Source organism: Gracilinanus agilis, chromosome 4, assembly GCF_016433145.1.
Source record: "Gracilinanus agilis isolate LMUSP501 chromosome 4, AgileGrace, whole genome shotgun sequence".
Taxonomy (NCBI): domain Eukaryota; kingdom Metazoa; phylum Chordata; class Mammalia; order Didelphimorphia; family Didelphidae; genus Gracilinanus; species Gracilinanus agilis.
Window position 1 is genome coordinate 203511909 of NC_058133.1, and position 15195 is coordinate 203527103.

The following is a 15195-nucleotide window of genomic DNA, read 5'->3' on the forward strand; positions in this document are numbered from 1 at the left end:
CTATTTTATGGATATTTAATGAGGAGATGGGTTAATATTTTTCAGTCCCTCCCTGATCATAGGATTCCAATATCCTTGCTGATCTAGATGAAGAAATCAAGTTAGATCTGTTGAAGATTGACTTTCTTCTTTCACCTCAAAGTGAGAACCAAGAACACTGTCTCCAGACATACTTGGTCAAAACTAGTCTTTGTTTACTAGACAAGATGGAGCTTATAATTTCTATCTTAATTTTCCCAATTTTAGCAGCCACTTTGAGGGCAGGGAAAGTGAGGTCATATCTAAGATTCTAAAGACAAAGGAATGAGGGAAAAGGCTTGAAAAACACTTTACAGAAATTAGAAATCAAATAATACAGTATTAAGAATAAAATTTCTCAGTGGTGATGATAGAAAGTGCCTACCTCATATGGTTGTGGGAGCTTACTTTAAAGTGATATCTAAATATTCACTTTTATTATTATATATAATCTGTGTTAGTGTGTTTCAGTCCACCCTGATACTGTAGGAGAAAACACACTGGTGCCTGAGTCAGAAGAACTGGGTTCATGTCTGGCTTTGCCACTTATTAGCTGAGTGATCTTGGACAGATTATGCGACTTGTCTATAAAGTGAAGATAAAACCTCATTAGATTATTTCAAGGATGTGAGATAATAAATAAATAAAAGTCATTGTTATTGAGTATTAAGAAATTAATTACATTTTGAAAGCAGGCAGAATCTCCAGTTGGTAAATCTGGTCATTAGGACTAAGGTCACTAGGTCTCTGATTTTATTTTATCCTATTTTTGTTGTAGGAAGTTTATACATTATTGGTGCTTTTCTCTTACACCTATTCATCAAGACTTTTGTGACTTCAACTGAAGAGCTTACTCGTAATATACAGAACGCAAAGATGGAGGCTAAACTGAATATCTTTTTCAAGGTAATGCTTTCATAATTGCTTTTAGAGATGATTAAGAAAAAATGATGGGGTACGATGAGCTCATTTTTAGTAGCATTGATCTTGGAAAATGTTGATTCTAGAGTCAGGGACTCAGGTTCAAATCCTACCCCTTATATTTACTACTTGTGAAAGGTAGTAGTAGGTAGTATGTATCTTGGGCCAAGATACCTTCTTGTACCAGTTTCATCATCTGAAAGTGAAAAGTTTGCAATAGATGGCTTCTGAGGTCTATTCCAGCTCTAAATCTGAAAGAGACCCTTCACAACACTTTCCCTGGGAAAACAGAATTGACCAGGGGTAGCTAGATGACTCTGTGAATATGGAACCAGGCCTGGAGATGGGTGGTCCTAGGTTCACATCTGACTTCAGATACTTCCTAGCTGTGTGACCCTGGGCAAGTCACTTAACTTCAATTGCTTAGCCCTTACTGCTCTTCTGCCTTGGAACTTAGTATCACTCTTCATATGCCCCTCACTTCATAACTTAGAAAAGACTGCAGTATTTGTTGAAAAGAACCAATATAGAGGCAGTAGAAGAGCAAGAAAGAAAAGTACCTATATATACTCAAAAGTACAATAGGTAACTATCCTACTTTTCACACCTCTTTTTGTTGATTTAATTGAACAAACATACAAGACACGGATCCAAGTCCTGGGAATATAAAGACAAAAGCAAGACAAAATCTGTTTTTAAGAATTTTTCATTCTCAGGAAATAAAACAAAAAGATAAGTAAATAAATGCATATGCAAATTTATACCAAAGAATTTCAAAAGAGAGAAAGCTTGAATCATTTTCAGCATCAGGAACAAGGCCACATGACTTGGCCTTAAGAGTAAATTGGTTATGATGTTTTAAATGGGCTTTGTAGATCAATAATAATAATTTAAAAAACTACCATACCACCTGAAAAAATTCATACTAACATCTTTCAGCAGTATATTCAATATATCATAGGCAGAAAACATGTACTAACAATTCTTATGATTGACAGATTCTAAATTATTTCATGGCAGACAACTTGGCTAGAGAGTAATCCTCAACCTCTTACAGAACCTCCTAAATCTATGGATTTGGTTAAACATTTCTTTTTTAATTTCAAAAGAAAAAGCATTTTATTTGCAGATATACTTCATGAGAAAGCCATTTGATTCTCACTAAACTTTTAACTAGTGATAAAATAACAGGACTTGTTGTGAAGCCTTAGTAAATGTAAAATGCTTTTAAAAAAACAACAGGTTCCCCCCCCCCCCATGGATGTGAACCATTTATAAAATTATTTCCCACTTTTGATTGGAAGTTGATTCAAATAAAATTTGGTTTATTTTCAAAAATTTTAAAAAAATGACCTTGGTGTGAGTTTCACCTCCAAAAGACACTTACTGGGTGACCTTAGCAAAGCCAATTTCTCAATGGCAATTCTGTTAGAATATGAGTTTTCAAAGAATATAAGAAGAGAGGGAAATTTCCTCACTCAGGAATCCCCTATAAGAATGAAATCATAAATCTAGTCAACCTGCTCCTATTGTTTTTGCATGATGGTTAGTGGAAAGGAAATGGGGACATAGAGTCTGCAAAGAAAAGAGCTGGGTTCAAATCTTTGTAGCACTAGCTGTATGACCTAGGGCAAGTTTCTTTGAGTCTCAGTTTCCTCATCCATAAAATGGGGATAATAATAACTATAGTACCAATATCACAGGGGTGTTGTAAGGCTCACATTTGTTGTATGTAAAAACAAACAAACAAGATTGCAAACTCTAAAGCCTTAGCTAAGTCCTGATTAATGAAAATAATGAATGTCCTGAAGTGGTCATGTATTTTCTCCCTGGACCTGCTGTATTCTCCATCTCCTCAGAGGAAGCAGAACAACCTTTGGTTACTGGGGGAAATATTCAGTTTGAAAATAATATGGGCTTGAAATTTTGACTGGCATGTATCTCTAAACAAAAATGATTCTAGGGGGGGCAGCTGGGTAGCTCAGTGGATTGAGAACCAGGCCTAGAGACGGGAGGTCCTAGGTTCAAATCTGGCCTCAGACACTTCCTAGCTGTGTGACCCTGGGCAAGTCACTTGACCCCCATTGCCTACCCTTACCATTCTTCTGCCTTGAAGCCAATACATAGTATTGACTCCAAGACGGAAGGTAAGGGTTTAAAAAAAAAATGATTCTAGGACATCTAAAACAATTAAGTCCATGGAACAAGTTAAGGTTCAGTCTGAGGAGTGTTTTAAATCTCTAAGAATAGACTAAACTGCTTAATATCTAGATGTTGATTTTATTTGTTGTCATTGAACAGGCCCATATTCCCATCTAACTGCATTTGTTGGCATTGTTCCAGATAGACTGTTGGTTTGACCCAGAGTGGGAGGGATAAATAATGTTCCCATGTAAGGGTTCATCTAATTGTAAGTCTTGTTGCTTTCTCAGTCCAAAAAGGAAGTAAGTTCACCAAAGACTGTAAGTACTACTACTACTACTGCTACTTTTTCAAGTGGTATGACAACATCAGGAGATGACACTCAGAAGTATATCAAGATTTCAAGCATGCTAGAGAAGAGAGTTTCACCAGGAGCCATGTCTCAGGTTAAGATGCTAACCCCTAAACCCAAGAAAGGGTAAGTAAAGATGTTGCATTTTCTAATCTGTAACAAGTTATGCAAATATCCTGAGTAAAGAGTCATTTGGGAAAGAGAATTACTCTTCTCTTCCCCAACACCCCCATGTAAAGGGGGGAGCAATCTGAATGGGGCCAAAGAGTTTTCCCAGTGCCCAAATGCACATACTCCTAGATTCTTCTAGAGTGTAATGATGAGTTATAACTCTTATAGACACATGGGAAAATGTTGGAGTCAATTGTAGGCTTCCAAATGTGAGAAATAGAATTCTTTGAAAATGACCTTTGGAAAAGAAAATAGGATGGGAAGAGAGAAGTCTCCATTATGCTTATATTTGATGAATGTGCATTCTCTTGTGCAATGGGGCAGTTAGCTTGAGTCCTCTTAAGTACTTCCATGTGTGTTACCTGTGTATCCAGAATCTGCTTCTGATGCATCCAGGAACTCCAGAATATCAAAGATTCCTAGGAGGAGAATCTAGTATGTCCCTCTCCTGTCAAAGACAACAGGCCGACATGGAGAGGAAAGCTTGTAGCTAAAAGGCACATGGGCAATCTTATCCTCAATTGTGTTTGGGGCTGGCCATCCAGGGTGGCAGTGAATTTGGAGTCAGAGGACGTGGGTTCGAAATTCTGATTTATCACCAAGTACCCATGTGAACTCAGACAAGTCACTTTGGGCTTCACTTTGCTCATCTTTTAAAATGGGGAGGTCGGGTAAACCTTTCAGCTCTGAATCTGTGAACCTATTACCTTTATGTGAAAGTGATATTTGAGGAGTAACTCGTTTCCTGTCTCCCTTAAATAGCTCCCCAATCAACTTGTCATATTATTATTCTCAGTGTCTTATGGTCAAAAGTACATTTGGATCTAGATTCAAGAGAACCTGCATTCAGATTCTGATTTTGATCCTTACTAACTGTTTGACTTGGTTAAATCACTTGGTAACTTAGCCCTCTTGGATTTTCAATTTCCTCACCTATAAATGAGGATCTTAGTCTTGATCAAGGGTACTTAACCTGCAGTCCACAGGGCTTCATGGTTTGTGGATATCTTTCTGGGAGACTATGAACTTGGGTTGGATACATATATATGTTTACTAACCTAAAATTTAACTAAATGTTAGCATTTTCTTCAATTATGAATGTAGGCAACAAAACATTATTTTGAGGGGGAGTCCATAGACATCCTTATATTGCCAAAAAGGGTCCATGACAGAAAAAGGATTAAGACTCTTGTTTTTGAGTCCCTTCAAGCTCTGTATCCAATCCAAATATTTTCTTTGGATTAAACAACAAAAACTTTCTGTTGTAGAAGGCAGCTTTTAAAATTAGGACTTGGGAAGGGCTTTCTTTTTTTATCTAAAATTCAAAGAAAGAGTGCTTATTGAAGGAATATCTAGTCTGGGAATGACAGTAGAAATGTCCAGGTTTCCTGCGCAATTTTGTAAATATTGTCACGGAGAATACCTGGAGAACTCTAGGACAAAATACTCGTTGGAAAGTTACAGAGATTGTTGAACTATAGACCACTAGTATGTAACCCAGGATGGGATGTTCTCCTGTATAATAGATATATGAGGTATCTACATCAACCAGGAGGTACTCTTTTTCCCATCACATGGACATATTGACAACTTTTTCATTTACTGAAAATTTCAATTTAATGTAGAAACTCTTGTTATATTCCTCAAGGAGGCAGAGCTGGAGGGATAATAGAAGAAGTTCTGGTGATATAAAAAAGATATGAATAAAAAGTACATTAGCATCACTTCCAATCAAATGACATCATATCCATAAAACACTTTGAAAGGCCTAAAGCTAGCTCCCGAAAAGAGATACAAGATAGTCATTGTGGTTCACTTAATTCTTACAATAAACCACTTTCTGTCCTAATCACTTCAGTTCCCTCTCTCTACCCTCACCACTCATTTATATAGTAAGAAATATTATACTCTTTATACATTAGGAGGTCATGCAAAACACGTTTTCACATTAACCATGTTCTGAGGGGGATAAAGCAAGAAAAATGAAGACAAGAAAAAAAATGTTTCAGTCTGTATTTTAAATCTCTATCTGGAGGTGGGATAACATTTCTAATGTTGAATCTTTTGGAGTTCTGGGATCAACATATTTTTAAAAAGTTCATGGACCCCAGTTTAAAAACCCTTGCTTTAAAGGCCTTTGATAGATAAATTTACTACCTTTGATTCTTTTTTTTTTTTTAAATCCTACCTTCCATCTTAGAATCAATATGATGTATTGGATCCAGGGCAGAAGAGTACAGTACTAAGGGCTAGGAAATGGAGTTAAATGACTTGCTCAGGGTCATACGCTAGGAAGTGTCTGAGGCCAAATTTGAACCAGGACCTCTTGTCTCTAGGCCTGGCTCCCAATCTACTGAGCCATCTAGCTGCCCACTTTTGATTCTTTAAAAAAAAAAGACATTTCTTATTTACTTCCAACAAACAACATCACTTAAACCTTTTTCATTTTGCTGATTAAGTAATTAAATGATAAATAAATAAAAAATTAGAGGGAAGAATGACATAAGTAAAACATAACTTTATATGTACAAATATCTTTTTTGTCAAATGATGCCTTCTCTAATGGGGGGAGGGAAGTTAACCAAATATATTAATATTTTAAATGTTGCAAACAAATATGTAAATAAATAACTTTTAAAGTGTTGTTAGGATATGATAGAAGATAAGAAACAAGATACTTTAATAAGAGTTACTGATTTAGAGCTGGAAGGAGCCTTCTAAGTTCAAATAGATCAAAGCCCTTTATGGAAACTTAAGACTTAAGACAAATCACTCAAGAAGTTAAATGATTTGCCTACAATCCCCAAAGTAATAAATGGTAGGCAGGAAGTATTTAACATGTAATAACATACAATTAAATATAATAAAATGTTTAATAAATGTTGATTGAAGTTTTCTCATTCCAAATCCAAATTCCAAACTTCCCACTCCCTTGCATTTTCTCTTTCGCTTTCCATAAAAGGGAAATCATGATGTATTCAAAGACCTCCTTTCAGGTAGGGGGAGAGAATCCGACTTACAAAGGAAAAAAGAGTGCCTTAAATAAATACCTGACTATTACCAGATGGCAGGCAGCTGGCCCTCATCTTGCATCTGGCTTATTGTTGTTGAGCTTTGCACTTGAAGAGGACCAAAATGACATCTTGATGTCGGGGTCAATGTACATGTGTCCCACCAAATGTGGCCAATCAGACCAATCTGAGCTCAGAAAGTTCTACTACAGATTGGGCATAAATAGGCTGTATGAATATTTGGTTTGGAGATGTCTCTAAATTTGCACATCTCATGTCTCTTTTGAGCTACTGCAATTCTGCTTTGTTCATAGAGCAGGGCTCCTTCTTTGATGAGGGCAAGCCATGCCAGATGGTCCTCTGCTAGCATCATCCCTGCCTCACAATTGATACCAGAACTCTGACTTATAGGTTAACCCATTTGCCTAACTCATCCATTTCCCTTTGGGGTTCTATCAAGATTCGATCAAATCTAAAAGTATGCCAGACCAGACTTGTCTTTTCATCTCCTGTTCAGGGTAACATTTTATCCTACTGTACGTAATGATTGCTACCTAGTATCTGGGATATCTGTGTCAGTGATCTTCCTTATAGTAAGAAAAAGAGAAAAAAGCAAAAAGAGAAGAAAAACGTAAAAGAGTAGAGGGAAAGCTAATCCACTCACTAATCATATCAAATTACTATGTAATTCAGGTTTGACACAACATTGTTTATCTGTGAAGCAGAAAAAGTAGTTCAAAGGACACCAAGCAAAATCAAGAAAAAGAGAGAAGTAGTAATGGAAGATAAAGGAACTGAGGTAAGAATGACATGCCCTGTTCCCAGCCCTAAAAGAGTGCTTTTTGCTTTAGACTAAGATAGTATTGAAAGAAGTCATTAGGATATTCCATATTTCTGAATTTTAGTAGCCTGAAGAAAAGCTCCCCAAAAGGGGCAATGCTTTCTTTATCTTTTCCTTGTGGAACTGGAGTTTTTGTTTGTTACCAGAATTCTTTTAGCCAGAATACTCATTCCTATGACACTTGCCTTACGTAGGGTGAATTTAATAGTTTTTTAAGATCTAGAAGGGACCTTAGAGATTAGCTAGCCCATCCTCTGCTCAGATAGAGGAAATGTTTTGCCAAGGGTCACACAGCTAAAGGGTAGAGTTAAGATTAGGATTCATGCTTCCTTATTCTCAGTCCTTTGCTATTTCTACCAGCCCATTGTCTTTATAATCCAATGTTAATTCCTATTAACGACAAGGAAAGATCTGGAAGTGTCTGCTGAATCATGAAAGGAAGATCACATTATATATAACATTGTTTTAGGGTTAAGTATATTTTATTAGGTGCTTTTTCTTTGAAATTGGTAATACAGGAAAAAGGAACACATGTTCTTTCCCCCTTCCCCCAGATAACATTTATCTTTTCATCCTTCTCCCTAGTTTCAGAGAATTATAATAGCAATAGTAGCTATCATTTATATGTCATGGTTTGCAAAGCACCTTATAAATATTATCTCATTTTATGCTTACTGGGAAAGTAGGTACTATTATTATCTCCATTTTCTAATGAGGAAATGAGGCAAATGGAGGTTAAGTGACTTATCAAGGGTCATACAGCTGGTAAGCATCTGAGGCCAGATTTGAACTCAAGTCTTCCTGACTCCAAGCCCAACACTGTATCTACTGGGCTATATAGTTGCTTCAACTAGTGGGAGAGATTCATTGTAGGGAAAGGGCTGACATAGTCTGTATCAGGGAGATCAGACTGATCTTCCTTAAATACAGTCTTCAACATGTCACTTTCTTGCCCAGAAATCTTCTCTGGCTTTCTATATCCTACTATTAAAACCTACATGATTTTTAAATTTCCTTTTTCTACACAATTTTTATAGATTTTTCACAATTTGACTCTATTTCCTTAATTTGATTTCCTATTACACACAAAGACTGTCATTCTGCTTAGACCTGCCTTCTAACGCAGTAGCACTCTTGCCTAAGTTCTGAGCACTTCACTCACATTCCTTTACCTGGAATGTGCCCTTCTTTCCCCTTTTTACCCAAATCCTCCTTCAATGTATTTCTCAATTTCTGTCTTTTTTGTATAGCCTTCCTCAACTTCTGACTTCATTAATTTTATATGCCACTGAACCCTTGTAGCCATAGGCTCCAAATTGGGGAATAGGATCCCTGGGAGTCTCTAGTCTCCTAACCAGACCACAGCATGACCCCGATGAGGTCAGAAGGTGGGATGATGGATCACATCCTATCCTCCCAATAGATAGCCAATTATTGTGAGACTTGTTTCCGACACAACTACACCTCTCTGTATCCCCTAAATTCTTCAGATCCAGCTAGGTGGTGCAGTGGAAGAGTGCCAGACCTGAAGTCAGTTATCTTCCTGGGTCTAAATCCGGCCTCAGATACTTACTAGCTGTGTGATCTTGGGCCAATCCCTTAACCCTATTTGTCTCAGTTCTCTCATCTGTTGAATAAGCTAGAGAAAGAAATGGCAAACCACTCCAGAATCTTTGTCAAGAAAAAAACCAAGTGGTGTCATGGAAAGTCAGATATGGCTGAAATGGCTGAAAGACAAAAACAATTAAATACTTGTTTGACTTTTTTGGGTCTGAGCTATCTTGACAGGTTAACGTAAGTGGGTGTAAATACATTTAATACATTGTATTTTGCCAATACTTTCACTACTGATATGTCTTATTTCCCCTCCTTCCCCATCTCACTTTTCACCTCTTTTTGCTCTAATCATCCAATCAGTACTATCATTGATACTGGAAAGGGAATGATAACTGACAATTCCATTGAACCACTCACAATCCTTGTGACATCCTCAGACCCAAACTCACTTTCCTAGCCATCACTCCCTGGTATGTATTGTCTCCCATTATTAGAATGAGAATTCCTTGAAGAAGGTGTTAAGTTTAGTCAGTAAGTAAGTATTTGAGTGACTACTAGTTAATGGCTAGCCACTATGTTGATTAAGTACTGGGGATAAAAAGAAAGATAAAGGATTCTGTTAAAAGTTTTGTTTAAACTAAAGGCAAAGCTTCTTACAAGGAGTTCACAATCTCATGGGGGAGATAACATACAAACAAACCATATACTAGATAAAAAGGACATAATTAACAGGGGGAAGGTATTAGAACCAAAGAGGTATTGAGAAAGGTCAAGGAATGTATTACTTTTGTATTTGTATCACCACCACCTAGTTCCTGGCAAATAATAGGCACTCAATGGATGTTTATTTATTTATTCTTGAATTATGTTTATAAATGCACAGTGAGAGTGAAGAATTGATGCAATTATTTAGCCAAATGAACTTCCTAAATTACTTTATTCTCCACATGAATACATGTGTGTATATATGTATGCATATACACACTTACACATATGTACAGGGATGAGATTTATCCTCAGTAGTTTCTAAGCCAGATCTCTTGGGAATTAAATTTTCCTGCCCCCATGCCAGCCCCCTGAAGCAAAGCCCTTTCCATTCCCAACCTAGGTTATGACTATGATTTCTCTAGCATTACCTAAAAGCAAGTAGTGAGACCAGATGATCTCTAAGATCCCTTCAGACTCTAAAATACTATGAATCTAGGATGATAAGTTATTGTGTTGTTTTGATCCAGATATCACCTTCCTTAATAAAGATGGCAATGAGGGAAAGAGAAAAAGAAAAGATGAGGGAAAAGGAAAGAGAGAAGGAGAGAGAGAAGGAAAAGGAAGAAAAAGAGAAGGAGAAGAAGGTCAAGGAAGAGGGTGTTTCTTTTTCCAAATACCAGCGCCTATATGGCAGCATTCCATCGCCAAGACCATTCTTTTCTACAGCTACCCGGTATCTCACCAATGCTTTTTTACTTAAAAAAAAATAATAGTGGGTTCTTTTTTTTTAATAGTGGGTTCTTGATGTCCCCTACTTCTCTCCTTCCACAAGAATGCCAGTTAGTTTGAGGGGCGGCTTACTGAGTGGGATCTGATTTATCTATAGATTACTATAGAATCTTCTTCAGGCTGGTTACTGGTGAGCCAATAATGGGCCTTGGATTTCTTTATCCATTATGGGAACTTTATGGCCTTGACAACTTCCTTTAAAAAATCAGCACATATAAATTTAAACCCAGGAAAATTTGGGGAATGTCAATGGACTGTGACAAAGCATATGGAATTTCTGCTACAGGGAGAGAAAAATTATCTTAATGGGAATGAAGTGGTGGCATTGGGGTGATTTAAATACGATACCATTCAGACAGATTTTCAAAGAATCTTTTTTTTAAAGTAGAACTTCAGATTATGAAGAACCCAATTTCAACTTTTGCTAAAAACTTAGCATGAATTTTTGGCCTTTTTAATCCTTCCCTTTCTAAAGTCTGTTCTCCTTTGGTAGGCAAAGTAGCTTTACATCCAACCTTTACTTGACTTTATATGATGAGGTGCAGCACGGAGAGCTTTTCGTACAAGATTTGGAAGGTAATGTTAGTTGTTCCTTATAGTATGATAGGTGAAGTAGTAAGTAGATAGATGAGTTCAAATCAAATTGTTGAATATATAGAAAGGATGTTATTTGGTTTACTATTTTTATTTTTCAAGTAACAAATATTTTAAAAACTAATTTTTCCTTCCCACTATTCTCCTGTAGAAAGGTTTGTTATTCTTGGATTAGATGCTTTATGAGATTCCTTTCAACCTTGAGATTGGTCTGATTCTTGTCTATTATTGTTCATTCAGTCCCTTAACTTAATCTGAAATTCATTAACAATTGGAAAGTTTTAATGAGGAATAATCTATTTCAACAGCCCCCTTTATGCAAATAGATAAATAAATATAAGATAATTTGAGGAGGGATGGGGGTATTAAAGCAGGTAAATACTTCCTTCTCTTTTGAAGTTTAAAAGGCTACTCCACACAGTTTAATATTTAATGATATTCTATCTTGTTTTAACCACATGGTAACCGGCTCCTTGGAGGGCAAGGATCATATATAATTCTTCTATATTCTTGATAGCAACAGGCCCACTGCCTGGCACGTGGTGGTGGTTATAGGCAACAGAAACTTGTTGAATTATACTTACTGATTGATGAGTGGGACATTTGGCAATAAAAATTATTTATATGTAGTGCATATAGTAATTCCACTGCTCTTTTGTTATTCAGGTATTGCTTTCTATTATAGGAAGAGAAGCAGTATTATGCAATAGCTAGAGAGCCAATCTAAGAACCAGGAAGGTTTAGGTTTAATAAATCTCACCTTTGATAAGTACTGGTTGGGTGACCCTGGGCAAGTATTCTAGACAATTTTTTTTTTTATATTTAAAAAAAACCTTTACCTTCTATCTTAGAATGAAGATTAAATATTAGTTCCAATATAAAAGATAGTTCCAATATAAAAGGGCTAGGCCAGCGGGTTGGGAACCTTTTTGGCCATGAGAGCTATAAACGCCTGAGGAAGAGGAGGAGGATGGAGGCTGAAGGAGCTGGAATATGGGGCAGGGGCTGAAGGGCCCCCTGGGGCAAATCCTGGGGCTCTGCCTAGACTGGCAGGTCGGGAGGTAGAGCCAGATATGGCTCAAGAGCCATATGTTGCCGACCCCTAGGCAATGGGGGTTAAGTGACTTGCCCAGGGTCACACAGCTAGAAAGCATCTTGGGCCAGGCTTGAACACAGGATCGCCTGTCTCTAGACCTGATTCTCCATCCACTGAGCCACCTAAGCTAGGCAAGTTTTACGATAATCTGAGGTCCATGAAATTGCTTAATTTAATTTGTTTAAATTAATTTTTAATGATTGTATTTCAATATAACCTATTTCCTTTATAATCCCATGCAGTTTATTTTATGCACTTAAATATTATTCAGAGATGGAGTAAGTAAGCTTGATGACCAAAGGTGTCTGTAGCATCAAAAAAGGGTAAAACTTTCTGCTCTGAGACTATAAATTGCCAAGAAAGTTCCAATGTGCACCAAAAGAGGAAATTTCCTCTTCCATGAGTTTCCTGTACTCATATCTTGATGTTGTTTGTCACAAAATGTGAACATACCCTATGGATGGCTTCTCACCACTGTGTGCTTTATAAGTCTTGAGAGGTGGATTGAACTTCAGCATCATTAGAGGGAGTAAAAGTAGCTCTTTGTTTTTAAAAGCCTATAACAAATTACTTCCCCAGGAATTTGATTTGGTGAGCTGAGCTGCAGGTGAAAATAGTATTGAAAGTTCCCATAATGATAGCAGCTCATTTTTAAACTATAGAATTTTGACTTGTAATAGGTGGAGTGAATTGCCAAGAATCACACCTACTTCGTGTCTAAGACAGGATTTAAATTCACATCTTTTTGACTCCTATCTATCTATTATGCCACCCAGCTGCCTCCAAATTGCATTCCCATGAATATGGTATTCAAGGCTATATTTTAACAATTTCAGACTCATATAAGTGAATTCACAAAGGATCTGTGCTTTTGTCAGGATAAGGAATTCCCTCCAGTAATATTGATCATGAAATATCAAAAGTAAATGAGTTATGAAGCCACTTGAAAACAAGTTCAAAATGGGTGAAGAGTTTTATTTTGTGTTGGTGGTCAGGGAGTAGGAAAGAACTCAACTGGAATTTGCAAATGCCTAAATAGTTACTGAAAAGTCTTTAGCCTCATCTGCCTTCTCCTAAGGAAGTCCTTAGAAAACTCACAGCCTGTACCCCTGTGGTGTATATCTGAACCACTGCCTCTAGATGAACTTCCTTCCTCTTGAATTTACCATGAACTTAATTTGAGCAGACAATTTGGTAAGGAATATATATATGTAATTTTTTTCTCCATGTAGATCTATAGGCTGTGCTCTCTCTGGAGCTGAAAGAAGAGAATCAGAATTTTTGTTAGATCAACTTTTTTTTTTTTTTTTTTTTAGTAGTGCTGATTGTAATGAGAATTGACTATTCTCTGACTATTCGAGAATTGCTTCCTATTTCATAGCTTGGGGAGGGGTGTTGAACTCTATGTATATCACCAGAAGTGCTCTTTTGTTATGCCCTGACCATATTAATTGAGTGTTTTGCCACATGCTTCCTTCCATCTCTTCAGGACTCCATAAAGCCTGTAAAATTTTCAGCTATATCCGAAGTGGCAAAATTTACGTGAATGATGTGCAGCCGACCCTACGTCTCTTAAATATTTCCCTAAGTGACGGAGATATACGTCAGGCTTTGAAGAATGTTTATATTGATGGTAAGTTCTGTGTACTGTTACAAGTCATGAGGAGTCTTGACTCCTATAAAGACTTATAAGTGTAGATTTAAGTTTCAGAGGGATCTCTGTCATTCATTTAGGCAATAAAACTGCTGAGTAATTTACACATAGTAATACTTTTTAAAAAATATTTTAGTTTTTTCCTCAATTAACATGAAAACCAATTTTTAACCTCCTTTTTAAAAAAGTTTGAACCAAATTCTTACCCTCATTTCTTCCCTTCCCGCCTTCCTGAGACAGCAAGCAATTTCCTATAGTTTTTATATGTGTAATAGTATAAAACATCTTTCTATGTTAGTCATTTTGTGAAAGAATTTGAAAAAAACAAACAAAAGTGAAGAAATAAAATAACACATAGTATTACCAAAATCTCATTTTTTTCCCCATGAAGATGAAAATTGGTCCTGTAGACCTTAACATCAGTGGATAAATATGGTGTCTCAGCAGAATAAAGGCTAGTGTTAGGATTATATGTTTAAACATGGAAAAGTCATAGAGGTCATCTAATAATAATATCGATAGCTAACATTTATGTAATGGACAGAGCACTGGGCTTGGAATCAGGAAGATTCCCCTTCATGAGTTCAAATCCAGTCTCAGACTCTTACTATTTTGGATGATTCTGGGCAAATCATTTAACCTTGTTTACCTCAAGTTTTCTCATTTGTAAAATGAGCCGGAGAAGGATATGGCAAACTATTTCAGTATCTCTGTCAAGAAAACCCCAAATAGGGTTAGAGTTGGATACAACAACAGTAATAAAAAAGACTGTCATAAGTACTCAGATATTAGTTAACAAAAATATTTCTGAGTACTTATGACATTCTACTTTCTAAAGAGTTGTTTTCTTTGCTGAATTTTTGTATTTAAAAAAATTATTTGGCCAGTTCTGCTTTTTAAAGTGTTACTTTTCCCTCTCTGCTTTGTAAGGTGTCATCACTTCCTTTTTTAGGTGTTATTTTTGCTTTGTTTACCAAGCTGTTGACTCTTTTTTTTCATGATTTTCTTGCATCACTTTAATTTCTTTTCCAAAACTTTACTCTACTTCTCTAATTAAAAATTTTTTTTGAGCTTTTCTTTGAGTTCTTTTTGGTTTTAAGTCCACTTTACATTTTTCTTTGAGGCTTCACATGTATGTTGATTTGACATTGTTGTCCTGTTCTGAGTTTGTGTTTTGATCTTCCTTGTTACCATAGTAGCTTTCTTTTTGTTGTTGTTAGTTGCTCATTTTCCATCCTATTTCCCAACTTTTAACTTTATGTTAAAATTGGGCTCTGCCACTTGGGTCAAGGAGGTCACTGTCTGATGCTTCAGGTTTTGTTTTTTTGTTTTTGTTTTTGT